The sequence below is a fragment of the Chiloscyllium punctatum genome, chromosome 2 (assembly GCF_047496795.1).
Source record: "Chiloscyllium punctatum isolate Juve2018m chromosome 2, sChiPun1.3, whole genome shotgun sequence".
NCBI classification, from domain to species: domain Eukaryota; kingdom Metazoa; phylum Chordata; class Chondrichthyes; order Orectolobiformes; family Hemiscylliidae; genus Chiloscyllium; species Chiloscyllium punctatum.
In genome coordinates this window covers 97342191-97356038 of record NC_092740.1, presented here as the reverse complement: position 1 = coordinate 97356038, position 13848 = coordinate 97342191, and the positions used below count along the sequence as shown (strand labels likewise).

General features: G+C 41.1%; 1 protein-coding gene across 2 annotated transcripts in view; it reads right to left on the bottom strand.

Annotated features, from left to right (window-relative positions):
• Positions 1-13848, bottom strand: part of LOC140486944 (intracellular hyaluronan-binding protein 4) — a 54855-nt gene that overhangs the window by 17489 nt on the left and 23518 nt on the right. The gene's annotated exons all lie outside the window — the stretch shown is intronic.

The following is a 13848-nucleotide window of genomic DNA, read 5'->3' as shown; positions in this document are numbered from 1 at the left end:
AAATGTGTTCAAGGACATTTTTATCAATGTGCTTGCTCCTAAGAGAGAAAGAGCTAAACTAGACCTTTGTTTGGGCAATAGAGCAGGTGACTGAAGTAAAAGTGATGGAACACTTTGGGTCTAGCCATCATAATTCTCTCAGTTTCAAAATGGTTATGGAAAAAGATAAGCCTTCTATAAAAGTTAAAGTTTTTAATTGAAGTAAAATAAGTTTTAATGATATGAGGCTAGAAGTTTCAAAAATTGATTGGAGTAGACTATTTTCAGGTAAAAGAACATCTGATAAGTGGGAGGCTTTCCTGATGTCTGACGATAAAGAGTTCAGAGACATTATTTTCCTGTTTGAGTTAAGAGTAAAACTGGCAAGATTAAGAAACAATAGATGAATAAAAGATATGGAGGTCGTAGTCAAAATAAAAGCAAATCTTATTTTAAGATATAGGCAACTTGGTTCAATTCAATCTCAATCAATATTAAGAGTATGGGGCATGCTTAAGAAAGAAATCAGGTAAGCAAAAAGAGGGGATATGAGACAGCATAGGCAGATAAGGTTAATGATAATTCAAAGAGATTCTACAAACATATTAACAGTAAGAGGGTAACTAGAGAAGGAGGGTTAGGCTCCTTAAAGATCAAGATCATCTGTGTTTGAACTTCAGGAGATGACAGATACTAAATGAATATTTTGCGTCAGTTTTTACTGTGGAAAAGAAATGGAGACTAGGTAGTGCAGAGAAATAAATTATGATGCTTTAAAAACAGTTCACATTATAGAGGTGGTGGTTCTGGAGGTCTTTGAGAATATGAAGGTCTTCGAGAATATAAAGGATCTAATGTATCTTAGAATGGTGTGGGAAGCAAGGCAGGAAATTGACAGTCTCCTTGCCGAAATATTTGCATTATCTATAAATACAGGTGAGGTGCCTGATGACTGGATGGTGGCTGATGTTGTACCTTTGTTTAAGAGGTTGTAAGGAGAAACCAGGGAACACTAGACCCATGAATTTGGCTTCAGTTGTGGGTAAATTGTTGGGAGATGATTTTAAAAGATTAATGGTCATTGAGAGGCAAAAATTGATCAGCGATAGTCAGCATGGTTTTTGAGAGACACTATTTTCTTCACACAGCTTGACTGCACTTTTTGAGGACATTACCAAAAAGGTTTGGATAGATACATGAATAAGACAGGTTCAGAGGGATAAAGGTCAGGAGCTAACAGGTGGAACTAGTTAAATTTGGGATTCTGTTCAGCAAGGACTGGTTGGATTGAATGGTCTGTTTCTGGGCTGTATTGTTCTATTACAGAGCAGTAAACTTTGTTCACAGGGATTTCAGTAAAGTAGTCAACAAAGGTCCACATGGTGAACTAAACAGTCAAATCAGGTCACATTGAGTTCAGGGTGAGCCTGCCATAACTGGCTTAATGACAGGAGACAAAGTGGTGGAGGATTGCTTTTTGGGCTGGAGACCTGTCAGCAGTGGTGTTCCACAGGAATCAGTTCTGGGTCTTCTTTTGTTTGACATTTATGTAAATGATTTGTATGAGAATACAGAAGGCATGATTAGTAAGTTTGCGGATGACATCAAAATTGGTGGAATAGTAGACACTGAAGAAGGTTTTCTAAGATTACAAAGGGATCTTGATCAAATGGATCAATGGCAGAAAAATGGCAGCTGGAGTTCAATCTGGATTATTGTGATCACTTGCATTTTAAAACAAACAAGGGGAGGGCTTACGTAATTAATGACAGGACCTCGGGTAGTGTTGCAGAACAGAGAGACCTAGAGGTGCAGGTACACAATTCTTTAAAGTTTGCTTCTCACGCAGACAGGGTGATTGAAAATGCATTTAGCATGCTTGCGTTTATTGCTCAGTTCTGAGTATAGGAGTTGGGAAGCCATGATGTGGTTGCACGGGACAATGGCAAGGCCTCTTCCGAAATACTGTGTCCAGTTCAGGTCACTCAGTTATGGGACGAATATTAAGCTGGAGAAGGTTCGGAAAAGATTTACCACGATGTTGCCAGTTATGGAGGGTTCGATTTAAGAAAAGGAAGGCTGGAACCTTTTTCACTAGAGCATAGGAGGTTGAGGTGTGGCCTTATACAAGTTTATAAAATGAGGAGTATAGACAGAGTTATTGGTAGTTGTCTCTTCCCTAGGATGGGGGAATTTCAACACAAGGGGGCACATTTTTAGGATGAGAGGAAAGAGATTTATAAAGACATGAGGGGCAATTTTATTTTTAAATACAGAGTGTGGCTCAAGTGTGAAATGAACTTCCTGAGAAAGTGGTGGATGAGAGTGTCAATACAACATTTAAAAGACATTTGGATAAGTGCATGAATAGGAAAGGTTTAGAGGTATATGGACCAGGAGCAGGAGGATGGGACTAATTCAGTTTGGGATTATGTTCGGCATGGACTGGTTGGACCGAAGGGTCTGTTTCAGTGCTGTGTGACTCCACCCCACCTCTACTCTTTGTCGCAGAAGAGTAGACATCGAATATCCTGGAATAGCAAGTTTACTCTCGTTCAATCTGTAACTCTGATATCAAGCCATACTCATTTGTTTCTATTTGTGCTATAAACTCATCTATCTGATCACAAATGCTACACGCATCCTGATAAAGAACTACAAGAACCTTTTTATTTAACCATTATTTATTCTGATTTGAATTTTGCTAGACTCTTCTGCACGTCTTTTTATCCCTTTGTATCACAGTTTATTATTTGTTCTTTACGACCCTCCACCACCACTCCATTTCGTGATTTAAACTTCCTTTCAATTGAAGAATTCCCCAACTAATTAATTAGTTTAAAGCCTAATCTAGAACCCTAGCTATGACACCAGTCCCAGCACGGTTTAAACAAAGCTCATCCCAAACAGACAGCTCCTTTCCCCAGTACTGGTACCAATACACCATGAATCAGAAATAATTTCTCACGTACCTATCTTTGAGGCCACATAGTTACCTCTTTAATCTCATTTACCTTAAACCAATTTGCATGTAGATCATGTAATTATCCAAGATTATTACCTACTCCTTATTCTGAGATTATGTTTCCTAGTTCTAGGTTCATTGGTTATGAAAAGCAACTTATTTACATCCAATCTTTAAGATTATACTCATTGGCATGTTGTGTAAGAATTTTGTAAATTTTGAAGAAACCACTCATTCTTTGAGACTCTATTCTGTAAAGCCTTCCAAATTGCTTGCTGCATCAACATGTTAGCTTTTAGTGATCTGTGAACAAGGATCCCTTTGGACACCAGGGTATTGCAAAATTCTGAATATAAGTAGTATGATTTTTTTTTTTGAAAGGGTGAATAATTACACACTTATTCACGATTTGGAGATGCCGGTGTTGGACTGGGGTGTACAAAGTTAAAAATCGCACAACACCAGGTTATAGTTCAACAGGTTTAATTGTAAGCACACAAGCTTTCGAAGCGTCACTCCTCCATCAGGTGGTAGTGGAGGGCTCAATCCTAACAGAATTTATAGCAAAAATTTACAGGGTGATGTAACTGAAATTATACATTGAAAAATTGATTGTCTGTTAAGACTTTCATCTGTTAGAATACCATGATAGTTTCACTTCTTTCATGTGTAAATCACAAAACCTTTTTTTTTGTTGCATTCTCATGTTAGCTGTTAACAATGGTGATTGCTAGACTATGTTTGAAGGTGTTGTGTTCTCGGTGTATGCCATGATGTTTAGATCGATTCTAATCTAAAAGGTGAGATAATGGAGTTCCAAAGGTCCGAGGTAGAATGTCCTGGACCACTGAAGTGATCCCAACTGGGAGGGAACACTCCTGTTTGTTGTGCGGTGCCCATTCATCCATTGTCGTAGCCTTTGCTTGGTTTCCCCAATGTACCATGCCTCAGGGCATCCTTGCCTGCAACGTACACGATAGACAACATTGGCTGAGTCACATGAGTACCTGCCATGTACAAGGTGGGAGGTGTCCCAGCACGTAATAATGGTATCTACGTCCACACTCCGACACGTCTTGCAGCGCCTACCGTGACAGGGTTGTACGGAGTTGTCCTGCTACGAACACTGATCTGTTTGAGGTTTGGTGGTTGTTTAGAGGCAAGTAGTTGAAGGTGTGGGGAAGATCTTGGTGAGGTGCTCATCCTCATTGATAATGTGTTGCACGTAACGAAAAACATGGCGTAGTTTTTCAGCTCCTGGGAAATACTGAACAACGAAGGGTACCCCTGTTGGTTGCAGCATGTGTCTGTCTCCTCAGGTGGTCATTACGGTTCCTTGCTGTGGCACGTCGGAGCTGGTGGTCAATGAGTTGGGCATCGTAACCGACTCTTGTGAGGGCACCCCTGAGTACTTCCAGGTGTCCATCACGTTCCTCCTCATCTGAGCAGATCTGGTGTACGCGTAGGGCTTGTCCATAGGGGATGGCTGTTTTAATATGTTTTGGGTGGAAATTGGAGAAGAAGTGTAGCATTGTGAGGTTGTCTGTGGGTTTGCAGTAGAGTGTGATGCTGAGGTGTCCATCCTTGATAGAGATGCATGTGTCCAAGAATGAGACAGATAGTCGAGAGTAGTCCATGGTGAGTTTGATGGAGGGATGAAACTTGTTGATGACACTGTGTAGTTTTATCAGTGACTCCTCGCCATGGGTCCAGAGGAAGAAAACATCGTCAATGTGCCTGGTATATAATGTTGGTTGGAGATCCTGCATAGAGAAGAAGTCTTGTTCAAACCTGTGCATAAAAATGTTGGCATATTGGGGTGCAAATTTGGTCCCCATGGTTGTTCCATGTGTCTGGATGAAGAACTGGTTGTCAAAAGGTGAAGATGTTGTGATCAAAGATAAAGCGGATGAGTTGTAGAATGGTGCTTGGAGATTGGCAGTTGTTGGTGTTGCGTACTGAGATGCGCGCAAAGACACCCACACACACCCTTACAGACACACATGCACCCCCTCACAGACTTAAGACACTCTGCACTCACTACACACACACACACACCCCAACCCAGACAGACAGACAGAGACACACACAGACAAAGACCCACATGCGCACACATATTTTGTGGGGTGAATTTTGTACTTGCAGGGTTACATTGTACTTTGCTCAAAAACTGGATGCATTCATGTAAAACTCCGTTATCTCACTTTTGAGATTAGAATCAATCTAAACATCATGGCATAGACAGAGAACACAGGGGGCTAACACCTTCAACATATTGTCTAGCTATCACCATTGTGAACAGCTAACCTGAGAATATAACCTTTTAAAAAAAGGTTTTGTGATTTACACACGAAAGTAGTAAAACTATCATGGCATTCAAACACATGAAAGACTTAACAGACAAACAATTTTTCAATGCATAATTTCAGTTACACATTGTAAATTTTTGCTATAAATTCTGTGTGTTAGGATTGAGCCCTCCACTATCACCTGATGAAGGAGTGATGCTCCGAAAGCTAGTGTGCATCCAATTAAGCCTGTTGGACTATAACCTGGCGTTGTGTGATTTTTAACTTTATACACTACTGGCTACATTCTAGCCCATTCACCTAGTCCACTTGAAGGTCGCTAGCATCCTCCCCAACTTGCATTCTCATCAAATGTCATCAGCAAACTGGCCCCCACATTCAAATCATTTTACAAAAGCAATGAACCCTATGCTGATCCTTGCAGTATTCCACTAGCAACAGCTTGTCAACCTGAGCATGATCCGTTTATCCCTACTTTGTTTCCTGTTAACGAATTCTGACTCTAGACTGATATTATTCCCAATAAGTCCTGATGAGGATCTTGACCAAAATGTTGACTTTCTTGCTCTTCTTATGCTGCTTGACGTGCAATGCTTTTCCAGCCATATTTTCTGCCATATTACTCCCAATCCCATGCACTCCAATTTGTTAACTAACCTCCTTTGTGGCAGGTTTTCAAGAATTTTCCAAAAATTAAAATGCACCATATCCACGGGTTCTCTTTGGTCGATGCTACATATAGCACACTAAAATAATTGCACAAGTTTATCAAATATAAATCCCTTTCATAAATCTATGCTGATTTTGCTAAACATTTCCCATACTTTTAAAATCAAACTAATATGCCTTTAAGTCCTCCTTTCTCGTTCTCTTAAAAAATAGTGGGAATAATATAGAGTCATAGAGATAGACAATAGACAATAGACAATAGACAATAGATGCAGGAGTAGGCCATTCTGCCCTTCGAGCCTGCACCGCCATTCAATATGATCATGGCTGATCATTCCTAATTAGTATCCTGTTCCAGCCTTATCTCCGTACCCCTTGACTCCACTATCTTTAAGAGCTCTATCCAATTCTTTCTTAAAAGAATCCAGAGACTGGGCCTCCACTGCCCTCTGGGGCAGAGCATTCCACACAGCCACCACTCTCTGGGTGAAGTAGTTTCTCCTCATCTCTGTCCTAAATGGTCTACCCCGTATTTTTAAGTTGTGTCCTCTGGTTCGGCACTCCCCCATCAACGGAAATATGTTCCCTCCTGCCAGAGTGTCCAATCCTTTCATAAGCCTATACGTTTCAATCAGATCCCCTCTCAGTCTTCTAAACTCAAGGGTATACAAGCCCAGTCGCTTCAGTCTTTCCGTGTAAGGCAATCCTGCCATTCCAGGAATTGACCTCGTGAACCTACGCTGCACTCCCTCAATAGCCAGAATGTCTTTCCTCAAATTTGGAGACCAGAACTGTACACAGTACTCCAGGTGTGGTCTCACCAGGGCCCTGTACAGCTGCAGAAGCACCTCTTTGCTTCTATACTCAATCCCTCTTGTTATGAAGGCCAGCATGCTATTAGCTTTCTTCACGACCTGCTGTACCTGCATGCTTGCCTTCATTGACTGGTGGACAAGAACACCCAGATCTCTCTGAACAGCCCCTTTACCTAATTTGATACCATTGAGGTAGTAATCTGCCTTCCTGTTCTTGCCACCAAAGTGGATAACCAGACATTTATCCACATTAAACTGCATCTGCCATGCATCTGCCCACTCACCTAACTTGTCCAGGTCACCCTGTAATCCCCTAACATCCTCATCACATTTTACCCTACCACCTAGCTTTGTGTCATCAGCAAATTTGCTAATGTTATTGCTGATACCATCTTCTATATCATTTACATATATTGTAAAAAGCTGCGGTCCCAGCACGGATCCCTGCGGTACCCCACTGGTCACTGCCTGCCATTTCGAAATGGAGCCGTTAATCACTACCCTTTGTTTCCTATTAGCCAACCAATTCTCTATCCAATCTAGTACTTTGCCCCCAATCCCGTGCGCCCTAATTTTACTCACTAACCTCTTGTGTGGGACTTTATCAAAAGCTTTCTGAAAGTCCAGGTACACTACATCCACTGGATCTCCCTCGTCCATCTTCAGAGTTACATCCTCAAAAAATTCAAGAAGATTAGTCAAGCATGATTTCCCCTTCATAAATCCATGCTGACTCTGTCCTATCCTGTTACTATTATCCAGATGTGCCGTAATTTCATCCTTTATAATAGACTCCAGCATCTTTCCCACCACTGAGGTCAGACTAACTGGTCTATAATTTCCTGCTTTCTCCCGCCCACCCTTCTTAAAAAGTGGCACAACATTAGCCGCCCTCCAATCCTCAGGAATCAACCCCGATTCTATTGAACTCTGGAAAATAATCACCAGCATGGTGATGTACAGCATGGATATAGACCCTTTGGTCCAACTCATCCATGCCAACCAGATATCCTAACCCAATCTAGTCCCACCTGCCAGTACCCAACCCATATCCCTCCAAACCCTTCCTATTCATATACCCATCCAGATTCCTTTTAAATGTTGCAATTGTAACGGTCTCCATCACTTCCTCTGGCAGCTCATTCCATACAGGTACCACCTTCTGCGTGAAAACGTTGCCCCTCAGGTCCCTTTTCTATCTTTCCCCTCTCACCCTAAACCTATGCCCTCTCGTTCTGGACTCCCCGATCCCAGGGAAAGGACTTTGTCTATTTATCCTATCCATGCCCCTCAATTTTGTAAACCTCTAAGGTCACCCCTCAGCCTCCGGCGCTCCAGGGAAAACAGCCCCAGCCTGTTCAGCCTCTCCCCATAGCTCAAATCTTCCAATCCTGGCAACATCCTTGTAAATCTTTTCTGAACCTTTTCAAGTTTCACAACATCTTTCCGATAGGAAGGAGACCAGAATTGTATGCAATATTCCAACAGTGGCCTAACCAATGTCCTGTACAGCCGCAATATGGCCTCCCAACTCCTGTACTCAATACTCTGACCAATAAAGGAAAGCATACCAAACGCCTTCTTCACTATCCTATCTACCTGTGACTCCACTTTCAAGGAGCTATGAACCTGCATGCCAAGGTCTCTTTGTTCAGCAACACTCCCTAGGACCTTACCATTAAGTGTATAAGTCCTGCTAAGATTTGCTTTCCCAAAATGCAGCACCTCGCATTTATCAGAATTAAACTCCATCTGCCACTTGTCAGCCCATTGGCCCATCTGATCAAGATCCTGTTGTAATTGGAGGTAGCTTTCTTTGCTGTCTATTACACCTCCAATTTTGGTGACATTTGCAAACTTACTAACTGTACCTCTTATGCTCGCATCCAAATCATTTATGTAAATGACTAAAATTAGAGGACCCAGCAACGATCCTTGTGGCACTCCATTAGTTACAGGCCTCCAGTCTGAAAAACAACTGTCCACCACCACCCTCTGTCTTCTACCTTTGAGTCAGTTCTGTATCCAAATGGCTAGTTCTCCCTGTATTCCATGAGATCTAACCTTACTAATCAGTCTCCCATGGGGAATCTTATTGAACGACTTACTGAAGTCCGTATACATCAAATCTACCGCCCTGCCCTCAATCTTTGTTACTTCTTCAACATACTCCATCAAGTTTGTGAGACACGATTTCCCACGCACAAAGCCATGTTGACTATCCCTAAATCAGTCCTTGCCTTTCCAAATACATGTACATCCTGTCCCTCAGGATTCCCTCCAACAACTTGCCCACCACTGACGTCAGGCTCACTAGTCTATAGTTCCCTGTCTTGTCCTTACCATCCTTCTTAAACAGTTGCACCATGTTAGCCAACCTCCAGTCTTCCGGCACCTCACCTGTGACTATCGATGATACAAATATCTCAGCAAGAGGCCCAGCAATCACTCCTCGAGCTTCCCACATTTGTTACCTCCCTGTCTCCAGGAATCTATAGATTTTGAAAGATAAGCACCAATGCATCCATTATATCTGCAGTCATTTTCTTTAACAGACTGGAATGTAAGCTCATCCAATCCAATGGATTTATTGACTTCCAATCCAGTTAACCTTTCAAATAGTAATTTTTCTTTTACTAATACTAATTCCTTTCAGTTCCTCAATTTCACAAGTCATTCAATTGCATAGTATTGCTGGAATATCCTGCATCATCTTCCACAGATGCAAGATAAACAGTCACTTTGTCTAAATTCTCTACTTTAAATGCTCCTGCCTCTGCTGTACTGCATTTATCCAATCCAATGCTTTTCTTTTACATTCCCATGATACTTTTTATAGATGTATCTACATTTCTTGGTAGCTTAGCATTCACTTTCCCTCTTCTCTATTTTTTTTTGTTATTGTTGTTTTCCAAATTGCCCCAATCACCAGGCTTAACACTTTCTGCCATCCTTACAATCCACTTCCTATCTTAATGCAACCTTAGCTAATTTTATTAGCCTTGGTTGAATCACCTTGCCCTTTGACGTGGACGAACACATGTTATAAACCATGTATCATTTCTTTAAATACTAGCCAATGCCTGTTTATTATTTTTTTTTCCATTCCACTACAGCCAACTTAATCCTCATACCTTCAGTTTCCCTTGTTCAGATGTAAGATGTCAGAATGAACTAGATTATATTCAAACTTCATGTGAAGTACTGTCATATTATGGTTACGCTTTCCCAAAGGATGCTTTCCAGCAATATTATTAATTAGTCCTTCTACTACGTAATGAAAAGATCCAAAATAGATTGGTTGCTGGGTGATTCTTTAGCGTACTACTCCAGGAACACATCTTACGCTCAATCCAGATATTTAACCTCCACAGCAAATGTGCTGATTAGGTTTACCCAGTGTTTACATAAATTGAAGTCACATTATTACTGCATTACACATTAAAGCATCTCTAAGTTTCTGATTAATACCATTCCCAACATGCAGTTTGGTGCTCTATAATCAGCTCCCAGTGTTTGCTGCATCTTGCTGCTTCTCAGGTTCAACATTGCTTCTACATGTTGATCCTTTGATCCAAGATTCTCTCAATTATGTATGTTCTCATCCCTTAAAGGTGCTAGCCTATCCTTCCTCCTTGAACATTCAACTTCCAACGTTGTCACCCTGTTGTCATGTATCTGAATCAGTAATTAAATCATGCCCATTTATCTCAATTTGAGCCTTCAAATCAACTTTTTTTGTAAATGTTGTGTGCATTCAAATAGAATGCTTTTAATTCTATTTAACTTTATTCTCCATCTGATCCTATTTGATGCCGGTCTTTGCTTCAGCTTCTATAAATCTTTGTCACTACTTTGCAAGGGGGACATTCAGTCTATTCCTGCTCTTTTTGCTGACATTCTTACAGGAGGTGGATCATCAGAATACCAACTACAGAAGCAACAATGGCAGGTTGAAGATTTAAACAATATATGAGCTGAGGCATTAATAGTGCGAGGTTACTGTATAAATCATTAATGTAGAAAGTTGTGTTATAGGCATAAAAAAAGGGAGGGAAGTAAGGATTTGAGAAAACTGTTGTAGATTTGCTTATAACCATCGGTTTACATGGATGAAGGGGGCTGGGTGGTTAATAGTACCACGCACTGAATGATCAGATGGAGAGGTTCTATAAATGCTACCCTATCCCTGCAGAGTTATGTAGAGTTAGTTAGCTATTCCATCTTGCTCCATTACAAATATTAACATTAGACTAAGAACTTGCAGTAGTTAGTTAATATTGTTCTTCACACAAAAATTGTTGCTCACCACAATTTTTGCACTCTGCAATAGTATCAAAAAATGTTAAAAATTGTACCACAAGGACAAATAAATACAACATAATTTTTCCTCTATAAATAAAAAACAACTTATGGCACTCTGGGTAGCATCCCTGCCACGGAGCAGAAGTTTACATCCCACTTCAGAACTTGAAGGTCCAAGGAAGGTGCATTCATAATGTAAACAGGTTGATTATTAACATACAAATCCTTCCAAAACATGTCAATGGCAAACAATAAGGGGAGGAAAGACTTCAATTATGCGATGGAACAAAATCAGAGCCTTTACTGCCACTATCCATGTCTCCACACTACAACATACATGTAAAAGTGCACATTGCCACGGTGACTTGGGTCTTCTGGAGGGGGCTGGAAGGATGGGCAGCCTACGTGGAACAGATTTGCACCAGCAGTACAAGGCTTGATCCACATTCTGCAGGGACAGATTTAGGATTCCTTGCTCTGCCAGTTATAGAAGCTGTGACACTCAAGATCTTCTTTTGGCAAGAGAATTAAGAAACAAATTTTTAAAAGTCCAAGCAATATTTGCCACCGAAAGTGACAGGGTCAAATTTGTATAATCTAGGGTAAGGAGGAAAACCACAATGCAAGGTCAGCTAGGAGGAGCTGCAAATTGTTCCAGGCTTTATCCCAGTTTAAACAAAAACTTAATTGCGCTAAGTGGATGAAAACACTAAAGGCAAACAGCAAATTTTATGGTTAGTCCTAAGGATTCTGCCTGACTTAGTCAGGATATGCCCAATGCAACATTCCCTGCTTTCAGCAGGTACTTGAGTTCTGTGGGCTTATTAAAGCGGAGATCAAAAAGGTAGCTTGGCCCAGAAACAATCTTGTAAAACTGGCCCTCTGTTCAGGAAGAAAAATTGTTTTTAGTAACATCTTTCAGTTTGTTTCAGGATGAGACAGTTTTCTCCGAATGCAGTGTCATTCTTAGTTAAGTCCTCAGCCGGATGGACACCTGTGCGGAGCTACCACAGGTAAAAATGTCTGCCTCTAATATTCAGCCAATCCAGTCACCAGAATATGGGGTAGGATTACAAAAATTACGGTACTCCAAAGCAAGGGCGGGGGGGCGGGGGGTGGGGTGAACATTCTGTCTGTAAATTGGTATGAATTCTATCCTTAATATTTCATTCGTCTTCAGAGACTGTGATCTATGGTAGGTGTACTCACACCATCAACCAGGATCTAATGTATCAAAATTACATAAGATAACAGCAGCCCTTCAAATGTATTGTTCCAGATGCAGCGTAATGGTCACTAAAATTACTTCTGGAAATTTAACTTAGGAATATGAAGGATGATTTCATATTTACTATCTTTATTTATAAAATAGAACAAGTTGGGAATATTTTGCTTCTCTAAATTTCTATTGCCCTATATCTAATATCAATCAGAAGCAGAGGGAAAAAAAAAAGTTTGTCCGTACAAAAGCAAAAGGATGAGAAGGTGCAATTCTGAAAAGTGTAAAAATCGCTAAGTCCCCTGGGTTGGATGGGATTTATCCTAGGATTCTCTGGGAAGCCTGGGAGGAAATTGCCGAACCTTTGGCTTGGATCTTTATGTCGTCAAACGTTATAAGAGATAGGATTTATAATCATCTAGAGAGGAATAAGTTGATTAGGGATAGACAACACTATTTTGTGAAGGGTAGGTGGTACTCACAAACCTTATTGAGTTCTTTGAGAAAGGTGACCAAACAGGTGGATGAGGGTAAAGCAGTTGATGTGGTATATATGGATTTCAGTAAGGCGTTTGAAAAAAGTTCCTCATGGTAGGCTATTGCACAAAATACAGTTGCATGGGATTGAGGATGATTTAGCGGTTTGGATCAGAAATTGGCTATCTGAAAGACGACAGAGGCTGGTGGCTGATGGGAAATATGCATCCTGGAGTTTAGTTACTAGTGGCAGTACCGCAAGGATCTATTTTGAGTCCACTATTGTTTGTCATTTATACAAATGACCTGGATGAGGGATGGGCATGTAAGTTTGCGGATGACACTAAAGGACAGTACAGTTGTGGACAGTAACAAAGAATGCTGTAGGTTACAGAATGACAGATAAGCTGCAGAGTTGGGCTGAGAGGTGGCAAATGGAGTTTAATGTGGAAAAGGGAGAGGTGATTCACTTTGGAAGGAGTAACAGGAATGCAAAGTACTGCTAATGCTAAGATTCTTGGTAGTGTAGATGAGCAGAGAGATCTGGGTGCCCATGTACATTGATCCTTGAAAACTGCCACCCATGTTGAAAGATTGCTAAGGCGGTATATGGTGTGTTCGTTTTTATTGGTAGAGGGATTGAGCTTTGGGCCTATGAGATGATGCTGCAGCTGTACAAAACTCTGGTGCGGCCACACTTGCAATATTACGTACAATTCAGGTCACCGCATTATCGAAAAGATGTGGAAGCTTTGGAAAGGGTACAGAGGAGATTTACTGGATGTTGCCTGGTATGGAGGGAGGGAAGGTCTTACGAGGAAAGGCGGATGGACTTGAGGCTGTTTTCGTTTGAGGGAAGGTTGAGAGGAGACTTAATTGAGACACACGATACGTTGGACAGTGACAGCCTTTTTCCTCAGATGGCGATGGCTAGCACGAGTGGACATAGCTTTAAATTGAGGGGTGATAGAGAGAGGACAGATGTCAGAGGTAGTTTCTTTACTCAGAAGTTGGGGCGTGGAAAACACAGCCCGCAACAGTAGTAGACTCGCCAACTTTAAGGGCATTTAAAATGGTCATTGGATAGGCACATAGAGGAGAATAGAATAG